Consider the following 12,911-nt stretch of genomic DNA (forward strand, 5'->3'; position numbering starts at 1 on the left):
GCCTTGAGGTGGCGCTGTTCATGACCTCAGAAGAGGTGTCGGTGCCCTTTGTGACATCATAGGGGGCACATTTCCAGAATGGACTTTTGAGCACACAACGAGCGAGATGAAGAAGTAATTGATTTTTTTTTTTCATCTCCAGATACCAGTAAAGTGCAGCTTGCCATGATTAATTACCTTCTCCAAAAACCTCTGCAGATGCCCCGCCCCCCAAAAAAACCACAGGCGGCTGAAAACAGCGGTTCTTATCGGCCTTTCCCCTCTGAAAGTGTTCAAACACGGGTCACTCCTGGTGCGCGGCTTGTGCTGTCCCCGTTCGGCGGCAAAAAGGAGGAAAGCGGCGCTCGGCGGACGCGTCGGCGCTCATCGACTGCGAAAGCCATTTGCGAGCGCATGTGCAGCCCTCGTAATAATGGACATCTTTGTATAAATACAGCGGGAGAAATCAGTCGTTTAACTCGACATGTCATGCTGGCAAAATCAATTCCTCCGGGAGCGCGTGACACATGTAAACACTCGAGTGAAAGCGTCGATTGGCAACGCGGCGGCTTCGCCGCCGCCGCCGCTTCTTCGGCTCGCTGCCGTCTGCAGATTGGATGGAGGAATAGATTAACTGTGTAAAACTTGTCAGGAGTGAACGGGAGGGGGCGGGAAGTGGGGAGGTGGGATGCGGCGCATTCAGACAAATGATACAATGAGTCATTTGCGCCGGGGGGTGAACGAGTCCACCAGCAGCCAGCAGGATCCGGCCGCAGCCGCGTCTCTTCAGCATAAAAGAGCCTAATTGAAAGCTGCACAGGAAGACAAGGTCAGGTCACGTCCTTGTTAGTTCTCTGCTGCACAGGTAACGGCCGCAAAAAAAAAAAAAATAACCAATAGGACAGTGTTAAAAAAGAAAATAAAATGGTTTACTTCAAAAAATTAATTTGTCTATTTTGATATAAATATGCTGGCAGAGGTTCTTTGAAACTTCAGCGACTCTTTGTCGAGTCAGAATCACATTCAACATCGGGGAGCTGGTTTGACCCTTCGCTCGGTTCCTCCTGCAAGACCGCCAATGTGCAACGACATGAAGTTCACATCCCAAGCGATGCGAAATTTGCTCTCCGCATTAGACCCATCATCCCCTGAGGGAGCGGTGGCAGCAGTGCTCAGGCATCATCGGGTGCTCTAACCCCCCTAATTACAGCCAAGGGCCAAGCAGGGAGGCAATGGGTACCATTTTTAGTCTTTGGTACGACCCGGGCCGGGGATCGAACCCACAACCTACCAGTCTCAGGGCGGACACTCTCTGCCGCTATCCCACTGAGCGATGACGTGAATGATTGCTGAGTCAATGCAATTCAACGCTGCTTCTTGATAACTTTGCAAGTGTATGCTTCCTTTAAATATTGGAATTGATCATACTCCTTCATTTTTCTCTAGACAGGTGATAAAGTCGGCTTTGTTTACTTCACCCGGGCGACCGCCGACAAAGGGAAAGTAAGAAAAAGCACTAGTCGCAGTGCAGTGCACTCCAGCATCAACATAAAGCAGGCACCAGTTAATCCGCAGGGTTACGACGGTGGAAGGTCTCCTTTATCCACCTTAAGATGATCCCACTCTGCCGGCACAGGGCGCAGGGCGGCCCAGATTTCTGCCGAGGGAGGAGAGCAGCCTGTGCACGGGCAATGTGCGGAATGCTCATCTGAAAAAGGGTTTGGGGGGCGGGGGGGTGGGGAGGCTCTGCGACGGTGCCGTCAACGCCGTGTTCCGCCTCTGTGATCAGCGTGGAGAGGCGGCAGGTTGGGGCGCTGACAGCGGTGTGCACACTTATTGATGGGGAGCTTCTAACAGCTGCAGGAAGCTGTTTTCAGGCTTCCTCTGTCGTGTGAGCGAAACCCAATAAGGCAGCGCTGCAGCGGCGCCGGCGGCGCTTTGAGATAGGCACCGGTGCACTGAGTGGTGCGTGCAGGCACGAGGAGGCAGCGCGCGCTGCAGCCGAAATAATAGGTACCAGAACGGCGTCGGACGGTCGTCATTGACGACCTGGTGGGCGCATCGAAGTAACGGCGGCTGAATAGGAAGAAGTGGAGCGAAAAATGTAAACGTAACAGGTTCGTAACAGGAGCGTGAAGCTCGTTCTCACCAGGGTAGGGTGGTGTGTGTGTGTGTGTGTGCGTGTGCGTGTGCGTTGGGGGCAGGTTTATTTATAGCATAAGCATCGCAAAGCTGCATAATCACTTCTTAACTTTGTGGTACAACTCACCAAATTTATTATAATTTTTTTTTTCTCAGGTTATTATTCAGGTTACCAGTGGTGTGTATGTGTCCAGTCGCGGGCCGTGCATTTCAGGCCTCGGCAATCAATGACGTCATATTTAGTCCACCACCAATGTTGTCATAGTACCCTCAATATGACACTGTGGGGCGAGAATTCTCAGAGGATCACGCTAACACATTACACCACCTTCATATAGCTGACTTGGTCGAGCAAAAAATAGTTCTCCGAGCATTTAAATCACAATTAAGACTGAAAGGCGTTTTCAAGAGAGTAAAGCCAGCTCGCTGGTCTCGGTGTCGCGGACTTGACATCTGATTGGTTATCGCAACTGACTGAGTCCCGTTCACTTCCAGCGAACAGGAGCCTGCAATGTCGGCTCTGCTGGCCGAAGGCAGTTTTCGTAGGAACCATGACAAACACGAGCCAGCTGAAACACGATTGGATGAGAACTCTGCCGTAATACACAGCAATGGAAGCAACACAGCCAAGTGGATATTATCCCAGGTGTAAAGAACAGACTTTGAGGAACGACTTAATTATCATATTTACGAGAAAATGTCTTTTTCTAAGTATGTTTTGGCCAGCAGTGAAGGCCCAGCTGGCCCTGACGGTCGCCACCATGTGTGTCAATGTAAAAGCACATGCAGGCACATCGCTCTGTCTTGTTAGTTCTGTCGGTTTGCGTTTGACATTGATTGAACTGTGCTGAATTGAAGTTTCCGATGGTGATTTGATACGAGGAACTCTTTTGCAGCTTTGACGTCTTAATGCAGCCGACTCGGATGGCGACTCGGTTCTCCAGCGTTTGTCCTTGTGGTTTAAAGGAGGAGACACTCCGAGGTCGCCAGGACAGTAACAACCGTCTCTTAACGCTTTAGTGCGATTCTGCATGCAGCAGAACACTGCTTGGAATACGTGCCAGCATAATGTCATATATCAATTGTTTTCTAACTGCTTTCTTAAAAAGGGGACCGTACCGCTGCGTTCATTGTAGAAAAATAGAACAAAGCTTGTGTTGTTGTCTGTTGGCATTTTGTTAGCAAAGCATGTAAATGCGTGTCTATATCTTTTGTTGGTTTTTTTTTTATTTGTTTTTTTCCAGATGAGCCGTTTCCAACTGTGATTAAACCCATCGCAGCCGCTCACAAAGTCAAAAGTATCAAAGAGGAAGTGCTGCTCTGCACGGTGCGAACTGTCACATTTCTGCCTGTGCAGGTCTTTGGGAGTTAAACTTGTGGTGCTGCCATTCAGAGTGCATTGATCCTGAACTACTTCCTCCCCTTCTTCCTAAAACAGCCGGCACCCAGGGAGCCACTGTGAAACTTCTGAGCGGAGATTCAAAAGATGCTCCCATTCAGGGAAAAAAAAAAAAAAAAAAAAGTGCTGACATTACAGCAATAAACAACAACATCAAAACCGCTGACAGTAAAAAAATAAATTAATGCCATATATCTTGGAAACTTGGTGAATTCTGTCATTTAGCTGCCAAAAACAGTTCATCTTGCTCAAAGCTATTATTTATACCCCCTCGTTTTAGGTCCTCATGTTGGGAATCATGAAGGAGCTCAAAGGTCCCGTACTGTCACCACTTTCTGATTGTTGTTTTTCATCTCGGACCCGCTGGAAGTGAAGCTGCTTGATTAGTTTTCCCTCCGACCTCCTGCTAAAACTGATGGATGGCTCCACGTGTTTGGAAAGGCACGAAAGTAGTAGCTGTGGACCTCTGGTGAAAGGAACACATGCTCATGTCACAAACCTGGGACAGATTTCAGTGCCCTTGATGACATCACCAGGGGCATCTTGGCCAAACGCTCTCCAAAAAGTGGAGCAAAACCGAGGTGGGAGTTTATGGGCGGACTGGGGTCATATTATTGTGAGAGAAATTAGTCAAGTGAATTTTGCAAACAATGTGGGACCTTTGACTTTCCTGCCATAAAAAGGCTTTTATTATTAAATGCAATAAATCCGAAGCCCGGGCCAGCCAGTAGCGCTCATCAAGGTTGCAGCGAGGGTTCAAATATTAGCTCTGCGCTCGTTAAACTAGATATCCACACAACATTGCACTGCAGTTATGGATACTGTTGCCACGGTTGATTTACCTCCTGCGTCTTCAAGGCTTCCACGCTGTTCAACCTGTGTCAGGTTTGCGTGGCGTTCGAGTGGCGCGGGTCAGAGGACGTCCGCAGGAGCCAGAGCCTAGAATCAGAGCCGCGACCAGTCGAGCCGGCGGTGTCGCATACGAGTGCTCGGCCTCGGCGCCAACTTGACTTCGTGAAAGCGCGGCGGCGTGGGAGACCCTCTGCGCACGCAAAGTGCACTGAGAAAAACCTCTGCGCGCGCGTGTGTAGATTTCGATCAGATATTCTTTTTTCCATGCGTGGTTTTAATGTTGTGCGGCTGATCAGAGCTTCTGCTGACTTCAACAGGAGGCCTCATGAATCAAAAACCGAGGCAGGATGAAATGCAAACATCCAGTGTAGCAACCCGATGGTGAGGCAGCTTCCAGGGGGAATGGTGCCGATCTCCCTTGTTATCGCTGCCTCCTCCCTCTGTGTGTGTGTGTGTGTGTGTGTGTGTGTGTGTGTGTGTGTGTGTGTGTGTGTCTCCCTGGCTGGGGCACGAGGCCAAACTATGAGGAAATTAGCCATGAATTAAACAACTGTTGACACAAAGAGAATTCTCCAGTTTTTTTTTTCCTTGTTTTTTTTTTTCCACCCTTGCTCCAGCGTGCGGGCAGTGGATTATGAAATCCTGTGATCCATCCTCAGTCCTCGGGCCTGGGTAAACATCAGCTGACACATGGGGGAAAGGAATCCCCATCGCCTCGGGCTCAGATTGCCTCCTGCCAAAATAAGCAGCAGCAAACCCACTGCATAGTCGAGGAGATAATAATGGGAGGAGATGCCAGAAAGAGCAGCTATCTTAAACATTAAAGTAGACGGCCCTCGGCGTGCTGCGAGGGGGAAGTGCAAGAACACGCAGACAGAGAATTAATATTCTTAAGTAATGCATGAAGCGCCGCCTGTTTTAAGACCCCAAAGTTTATGCAGCCGGCATTTTGTGTGGAGGCACTGAAAGGGACGCAGCTGTCTGTCAGCAATCGGTTAGAAGGCCCTGTATTGTAAACGCTGTGGGCCGGGTTGTTTTTCATCCCAGGCTCAGGTAGAGCAGCCTCGCATTGTTGGCAACAACCTTCCTGCGGATTAGCAGAACAACCTTTAGCCTTTATCCTTAGCTTCCTGCTAAGACTGGCGCTGAACCGTGTTTGGTAGACGGCAAAAAGGAGGCGGCCTTTGAGGGTGGAGCCAATAGCTGCAGGAGTGCCCTTTGTGACATCACAGGTGGCTTATTGTACACAATTTCACCATTTCACCATTTCCCATTAAGCTTTTTAATCCGGCCCGCCAAATTTCAGGAGATGATAATAATAGTAAGTAAGCCATAAACTAAGACTATGTCCCTCTGTCTCATTTGAGAACCCGCTGTGGCCCACCGGTCAAGAGGTTTGGCCACCCCTGGTGGAACACATTTCTTTGAGGCAGCACGGGTCAAAAAAAAAAAAAAGGAAAAAATTCTGCGAAAAATACAATCTGCTTTAACCCAGAGCACCACCAGCAGAACCCGGCAGCGCATGCACCGTTAGTGTACACACACACACACAGGGGCTTGCACACACACAAAAAAGCAGGATATGCTTTTCATAAGTAATTTCCTTAATCCCACGTTGCACAGAGGTGCTTGACTCTCACTGGGGAAAATCAACCCCCCCCCCCCCCCCTTACATCCCTGTGTTTTTCTCTCTCGCCGAGCGTCACCATGAACAGAAGAGACGAGACGAGAGGGATCTGCCGCCTTCCCTCCCGCCGCACCTTAGCCCACCTTTAACGCCAACAGAGTCCGAGACAGCTCATTTCCATACTAATTCCCTGCTTTTTGCTTGCTGTTTTTTTATCCCCCCTTCCTGCGATCCGTGATTCCAGGCTCAGGCACCAAGGTGGGAAGAGGCGTCGCTTGATCTAATGTCAGAGGACTAATTGCATTCTGCCTGGAATCCAGAACGATCAGCGACTGGTGACGACAACAACAACAACAACAACAATCAACAATAACAATCAACAATAACAAACACACACACACACACGTACACACGCACACACACACACACGTACACACACGGAAAAAAATAAGAGCGAGGCAGGTTGTGCAGTCAGGTCTATGTGCAATATGGGGACAATTAATAACCCTCTACTGGGGGTGAGGGGGGGTGAGGACTGTGGGGGGCCAGGGTGAGTGGGTGGATGGGGGGGGGGGGAGGGCTGGACTGGCCAGCCTCCCAGAGGACTCGGCCGCCGTCCTTATTGACGTCTGCGGCCAGGGAGAGACGGAGCCCCCCCCCCCGCGCCTTGCCAGGCGGCTCTCCGCCACTTCGCTGTGACTGGACTGTTATGAGGCCAACTGAGCCCAACTGCTCCAATCACGGTGGAGCAAACAAGCTCCCCCCCCCCCCCCCCCCCACAACCCCCAGCCCCCTCCACATCCCCACTCCCACTCCCTCCCCACCCCCCAAACCACACCGAGCGCTAAGCCAGATCAGTCTCGGGGCCGGTTTGTCAGGTTTTTGCAGGGATAACATAGCATGAGATTATTTCTCTCTCTCTCCCCCCCCCCCCCCCCTCCTCTCTCTCTCACTTGCCCCACTGCCTCTCTGGATTCACATCTTCACCAAGCGAGGGGGGAAGAAGAAGAAGAGGCTGTTTTTCTTTTTTCGTTCTTCTCCGAATTCAACGTGCGTACGTGCGCTCACATACGACGCAGTGGAGAGACGTGAAAAATACGCCTGGGCGCACGCCGTGCACGCCGCCCACGCCGCTGCCGCGCTCCCGACTCCACCGGCGTCCCGGGTGCTTTCCACGGTTCAGACGGCGTTCAGGGGTGAAATCCAGACGAGGCGTCTTGACTCTGACCGCGCTCTGAAATAAAAAGACCCCCCCCCTATTTTGCAGGGCCAATGGCCGAAGCCCCCTGGTGTTGAGGGGAAGAAGTGCAGCACATCAGGATTGGCGAGCGACAACGAGGGCCTCATTTGCATTTTTGAGTATTTTGTATTTTTTATTTTATTTTAAATGTCCTTCCTGCCTGATGCTGCTGAATCCATCAGGCTGACAACACTTGGACCCGTGCGGTTCAACAAAACAGCGTCGGGGTCGCTTTCAATGGAATCGTACAGAGCCCCAAACATGACATAAGGGGAAAAATGATTTTTTTTTAAATGTCTTGTGGCCACAATACAGATATAATGCGCACACAAAATACAAATTAATTCCGACAAAATACACATTTGTGGCCACTAAATAGTCTTGGACAAGCGTGCTAATGTCAGCTACCCCTAATAACGTATTAAATACAAGTCTAATGAAATAGCCATCGCTCACAAATCATTATTGCGTGGGAACAAATCAGTCATCTCTGTATTGTGGCCACTCTTCTCTGTCTGGGCTCCATTGAAATGTGATTTAGGTAGCAAAAAAAAAACAACTGACAATTTTTTTTCCACCAACAACAGGTCAAAGAATCTCACACCGTTATTTTTCGGATGACCGGATGTGTGTCTGTGCGTGTGTGACTAGTGATCCCCTGTGAATATAAAATCATTCTGGTATTTGACGGCCCGCGGCCTGGTCGGGCTGGTCAGGATTTAGAGCATTACGCCGGATAAAACGGTCGCTCGCTGGAATTTGGATAATAGATTAAATCGACGGATTACAGGAGGAGTGAAAAATCCCCACAATATGTTTTCCTCTTCCTGGGCGGCCAGGTTACGAGTGCAGAGACCGGGGCCGGCGTGTCGGCTGGTTTAAAAGTGTTTCTGCTGCGCTAAAAGGTGCTGCTGCTAATTTGTCTTGATGAGAAACCAGCTGTGGAACCCCCCTCCCAGCGGAGGCGTGTGTGTGTGTGTGTGTGGAGGTGTGGGGGGGGCAACAAGATAAGCTGCGTGTCGCGTGTGAGTCGCCCTATCAGATGGCAGCGGCGCCGCCATACATTCTCAGGTGCCGATTCATCAGGGCTGACAGAGAACGAGCGCGACCACATAAAGCTAATTAGCTGACGAGTATAAAAGCGGCTCCTTTGCGCGCCGCTCCCGTCTTTTGTCCGTTTACAGCCTCTGCTGTTTTCCTGTTTCCACCTGCCGCCTCTCCTTTCCAAACATTCTTTTTTTTGTAACGCACAGAGGGAATTGGAAGAAAGCAAACCAAGTCCCCCCCGGCGTCTACGCTCACTCGCTGGCCACTTTATTAGGGACGCCTTTGCTCATATCGGGCCCCTAATAAAGTGGCCGGTGAGTGTACGTTGTCTATTCTCCGGAGCTCCAATAGTTAATTAAGTTCCAGTTTCCTTGTCCCGCCTCTGACCTTTGATCTCTGATCCGCTGACATCAACAAGGCTTTTTTTCCTGCACAAAACTGCAGCACTGCACTGGAGATTTTCTCTGCTTGGCACCAACCCTGGAGACGGTTGTGATGTGGCGAAAACCCCGGTAGGTCGGCGGCAGTTTGTGAGACACTTAAATCTCCTTATTTGTCTCCTGCAGTCAGAGCAGCAGCTGCACAGTAGTGGTGTTTTGTCTCCTTTTCCTCGCGGATAACTGGCTAGCTAGCGGTTGCAGGTGCAAGTCAGTGACTGAGTTCATAGAGACGAGTGGCCGTGACTCACGAGTCAGTCGGAATGGCCCTGGATTTTCAAACGATCCGATCAGGACTCACACATCAGTAGAGTCGACACACACAGGCTGGGTAAAAGCGCTACAGTTTTTGCAGATATATTCACCACATGGCCGTGGTTCTAATTTCATTTGCACTACATCCATCTGGCCATTATCTATACCTCATTCTTCTCACAGGGTCATGGGGGGCTGGAACCTCATCTGAATGTGTTATGCAGAAGTGGGGAACAAAAGATGAAAATGACGGAAAAAGGTTGACTGGCCTTGACTGTCTGTCTACTCAACCAATACCAGACATTTATCACTGTCATTTCATTTAAGAACAAGAATACATTTCACTTTTAAATTCTTAATTTAATTCAAGAATCATCATTGCATTCTGCATTGAGCCCCATTATAAGCAGCTTCTTGAAATAATCTACTGTAATACTCTAAGAACATTGCTAGAGCACGGGAAATCAGTTTGGATATGCTGAACACCTATGGGATGGCTTTGACGGTTGTTACCTTCAGTGTCTAATTGAATGTGATTTTAGAGAATGAATGAGTCAGTGACCCCAAACTGTTGTGTTTCATACGTGTATATATATGTATTTATACATATATATATATATATATATATATATATATATATATATATATATATATATATATGTATATACATATATACATATATGTATATACATATATACATATATGTATATATGCATACAGCCATACACATATATATATATATAGATATATATGTATGTATATATACATATGTGTGTTTGTTTGTGTGTATAAACTACTGAAAGAAGAACGCAGTGAGCGTGTTTAGCTTCAAAGACCAGAGAGCTGTAGGTACAAAGTCTGAAAATTGACATCTAACAGCATAAATAGCCGAAGCAATTATGCAGCAATAGAGCAAGCCTCTCTTTAACACGTTCCGTTTCAAAAAACAAACTTGTCATCGGGCTACTAATTATTAATTGTTCAAATGTCAACAAACTGCATATTTAATCAGTGTGGCTCTTGATGATCAGGGGCGCCACCAACGACGGAGCTTCAAACGGCTCCATTCAGCCTCCCGTTATTCATTTGCATCTGTGTGTATCCGAGGGTCGCGTCTATTCTAAAACTGGACCGACCGACCGAGGCTGCGTCCAACACGCGTCAGGCGAGGGCTCGACGGCGCATTCAGAAAAAACCTTCAACCGTTAACCCAAACTGGTCCCCGTGATTTTCCGAGGCATGAAAGCAACTCTTTTGCAGTCAAAATACAGTCTTTGACGCCAGCGAGTGCATCAGCTGCAGCCAGACGAAAGCCAACGCTTTCTTCTCTTCTCAAAAATCCTTGAAAATATGCAAACGGTTCAACTTTACTTTGCACTCAAAGGTTGGCAGTGTATAAACAGGAAAAGGGAAGAAGAAGAAGTTGTATTATGGGGTATTAGCACTGATTGGACGAGACAAAGCCGGGCCGAGACTTGCGTACGATTCTCTCCTCAGCTCAGCCTCGACGGGGGTCTCAAGCCAGCGCTTTGGGGAAATTGGGATTTAAAAAGGCAGGATTAAATTAGAAGTTGCGGCACAAAAAGAAACAAAACAACAACAAACAGTCTGAGGAATGAGGGGGAAAGCCATTTCCCCCGGCGACATGGACTTTGCTAAGCTTGCAGCAGCTGGAATTGCTAACACTTCACTTCCGAAACCTTGCACAACCATCTTGTCAAGCCTCTTAACAGAAAGCATTTTTCAGCTGGTCTAAAATGACACTGGATATCCATCGTGGACATGTCTAGGGAGCAACTGCTAAAAGCTAGAAGAAATAAGGGAAGCAGGTCAAAGCTTTCCTGGTGCTAGCATGCCCAATAATTGAGACTGAAGTCCGGGCCGTTGATTTTCACAACAGAAAACAAAGGAAATAAGAAAAACAGCTATGTCTTGGTGTATGGCACTGTTCTACCTGAGCAATGACTGGCTTTGTCTCGAGTTTAATTAAACATGCTTTGGGGCTAGCCACACGGCATTGTTCATGCATATAGAAGCACTGTCAGAAGCCCCAGGCTGCTTCAAAAGACCTGCAAAGAGGTTAAAGAAGTGGAAGTCGCTAGCGTGGCTGCTAAGGCAGTGGCAGTCTTTCAAAACGGGGGGGGCATTTTCACATTAAAAGACAAACAATAAAACAGTACAACCCTTTTTTCTCAGCAGACACCAACATCCACGTTACTCCCTGCTGGCTTTGGCCGAAGTTAAATTCAGACCCATCACAAATGACTATGGGCCAGTGACACGTAGCTTCGTGCCTCTCGTAGCAACAACAGGAACCCCCTATTGATAACCAAGTAGCGGGGAAGCGCAATTGTCCCTCTGTCTGCTCCGACGGACGGAAGGTTTGTCCAGTCACCTTCCAAGTTTCGCGCCTTTGCAAACACTTTCTACGGCCTCGTTAACAGGCGAGATCGATTAGGTCGGGGGGGAAACTTTCAATGGCAGGTCAGAGCTTTGCGGCCGTGTTGTCGAGGAAGACGGAGGGAATTGGTTTTAAATGATGCATTACGGCGAGAGACAGCGTGGAATGAGGGTGGAGGGCATAACGTCATTGACGAGTGGCCTGCAGATTAAGCCGGTCAGTCGCACCCCCCAACCCCGCCCGCCCCCCCGCCTCCTCGGTTTTTTATGCCTCCGGCAACAGGGCCGCTGAGGACGAATCAATTTTTTTGGAGGTGCCGGATAGATGAGGGCCATAAAAATAATGTTGTCTTCAGCCGAAGCCAAAAACACCCGTGTCCATTTCCGCTCGCTGGGAATCGGCTAGCGCCCATAAGTCCACGACGACGACACGCAGTTGAGCTCCACTGCTAGGCAGGCAGGCAGGCAGGACACCGGGGCGATAATGCCAGCATCTTGTCAGAGGAGCTTAGATATTCCTTTCCAAGCAAGCAGCAGGGACAGACTACAGACGCAAGTCATTCCTTGGCAGACGAGGAAGGGGGGAAAAAAAACCCTGATATGAAGCGCAGCAAAAAAAAAAAAAAAATCAGTCATTCTCTGTGTACTTTGAACTGCGTCGGTGCGTTCAGAACCAGCACAGGGTTGTGAAACTCCCATGGACTTAAGTAATGGAGCACTACTTTCCGTATGAGCTTTGAGAGAATTTTTTTTTTTAACATTAAAGTGCATCGTGCTATGCTAGCTAACGCGGCACAGAGCTAGGTGAACATTAGCAAATGAAGTCGTTAACAATGGGATTTGACGAGATGGGAGATTTTCCTTGTTGTCTGACAGCTTTTTGGTATGTATTATAATTCCAGCTCACCTGTAGTCTCACCTACATGAATGCATCAAGTTCTGTCTGCCTGAGCGCTAGCGCAGCGCTGCATTCATGCGAGCGGATGAGACTAGACATTCACTTGTTTGAAGCAAACTAACTGACCTACAGCCTCGTTTCCATACGTTTCCTCAAGTCAAGAGCAAAACACAGAAATGATGCCAGAATATAGACGATGAGCTGAAGGTGAAATGAGTCGGCAGACTATCAAACGAACCCGCCCCCCACCACCCCAGCCACCCCCCCACACTCCACAACCCCGTCCGATCTCATGACTGCGGTGAAAACAAACGATGATTCTGAGTCGATGCGCCAGCGGTCACGACGGGAAGTTCGAGGGTTTTTTTCTTTTTCTTTTTTTTTTTTCTTAACGCGGACGTGAAATCAATAAGCGGCACAAAAGGGGCGTCAGCAGCGGCGGAAGTAAATGGAAGCGGACCGTCGCTCATCAATGAAATATGCCGGCACTTTTGTTTTTTTTTTCTGAGAGAAAGAAATAGATTGTGGCTAAATAGCTGCAATAGTTCACCATCAAGTCCGGCAGCCTCAGGCGGTGCCTTTTTTTCCCCCCTCCTTTCACTTGCTCACTGACTGAACATCTGCAACGTTATTTA

The sequence above is a fragment of the Nelusetta ayraudi genome, unplaced genomic scaffold (genome assembly GCF_046127955.1).
Source record: "Nelusetta ayraudi isolate G7.1 ecotype Tasmania unplaced genomic scaffold, CSIRO-AGI_Nayr_v1 ptg000090l, whole genome shotgun sequence".
In the NCBI taxonomy this organism is placed as follows: Eukaryota; Metazoa; Chordata; class Actinopteri; order Tetraodontiformes; family Monacanthidae; genus Nelusetta; species Nelusetta ayraudi.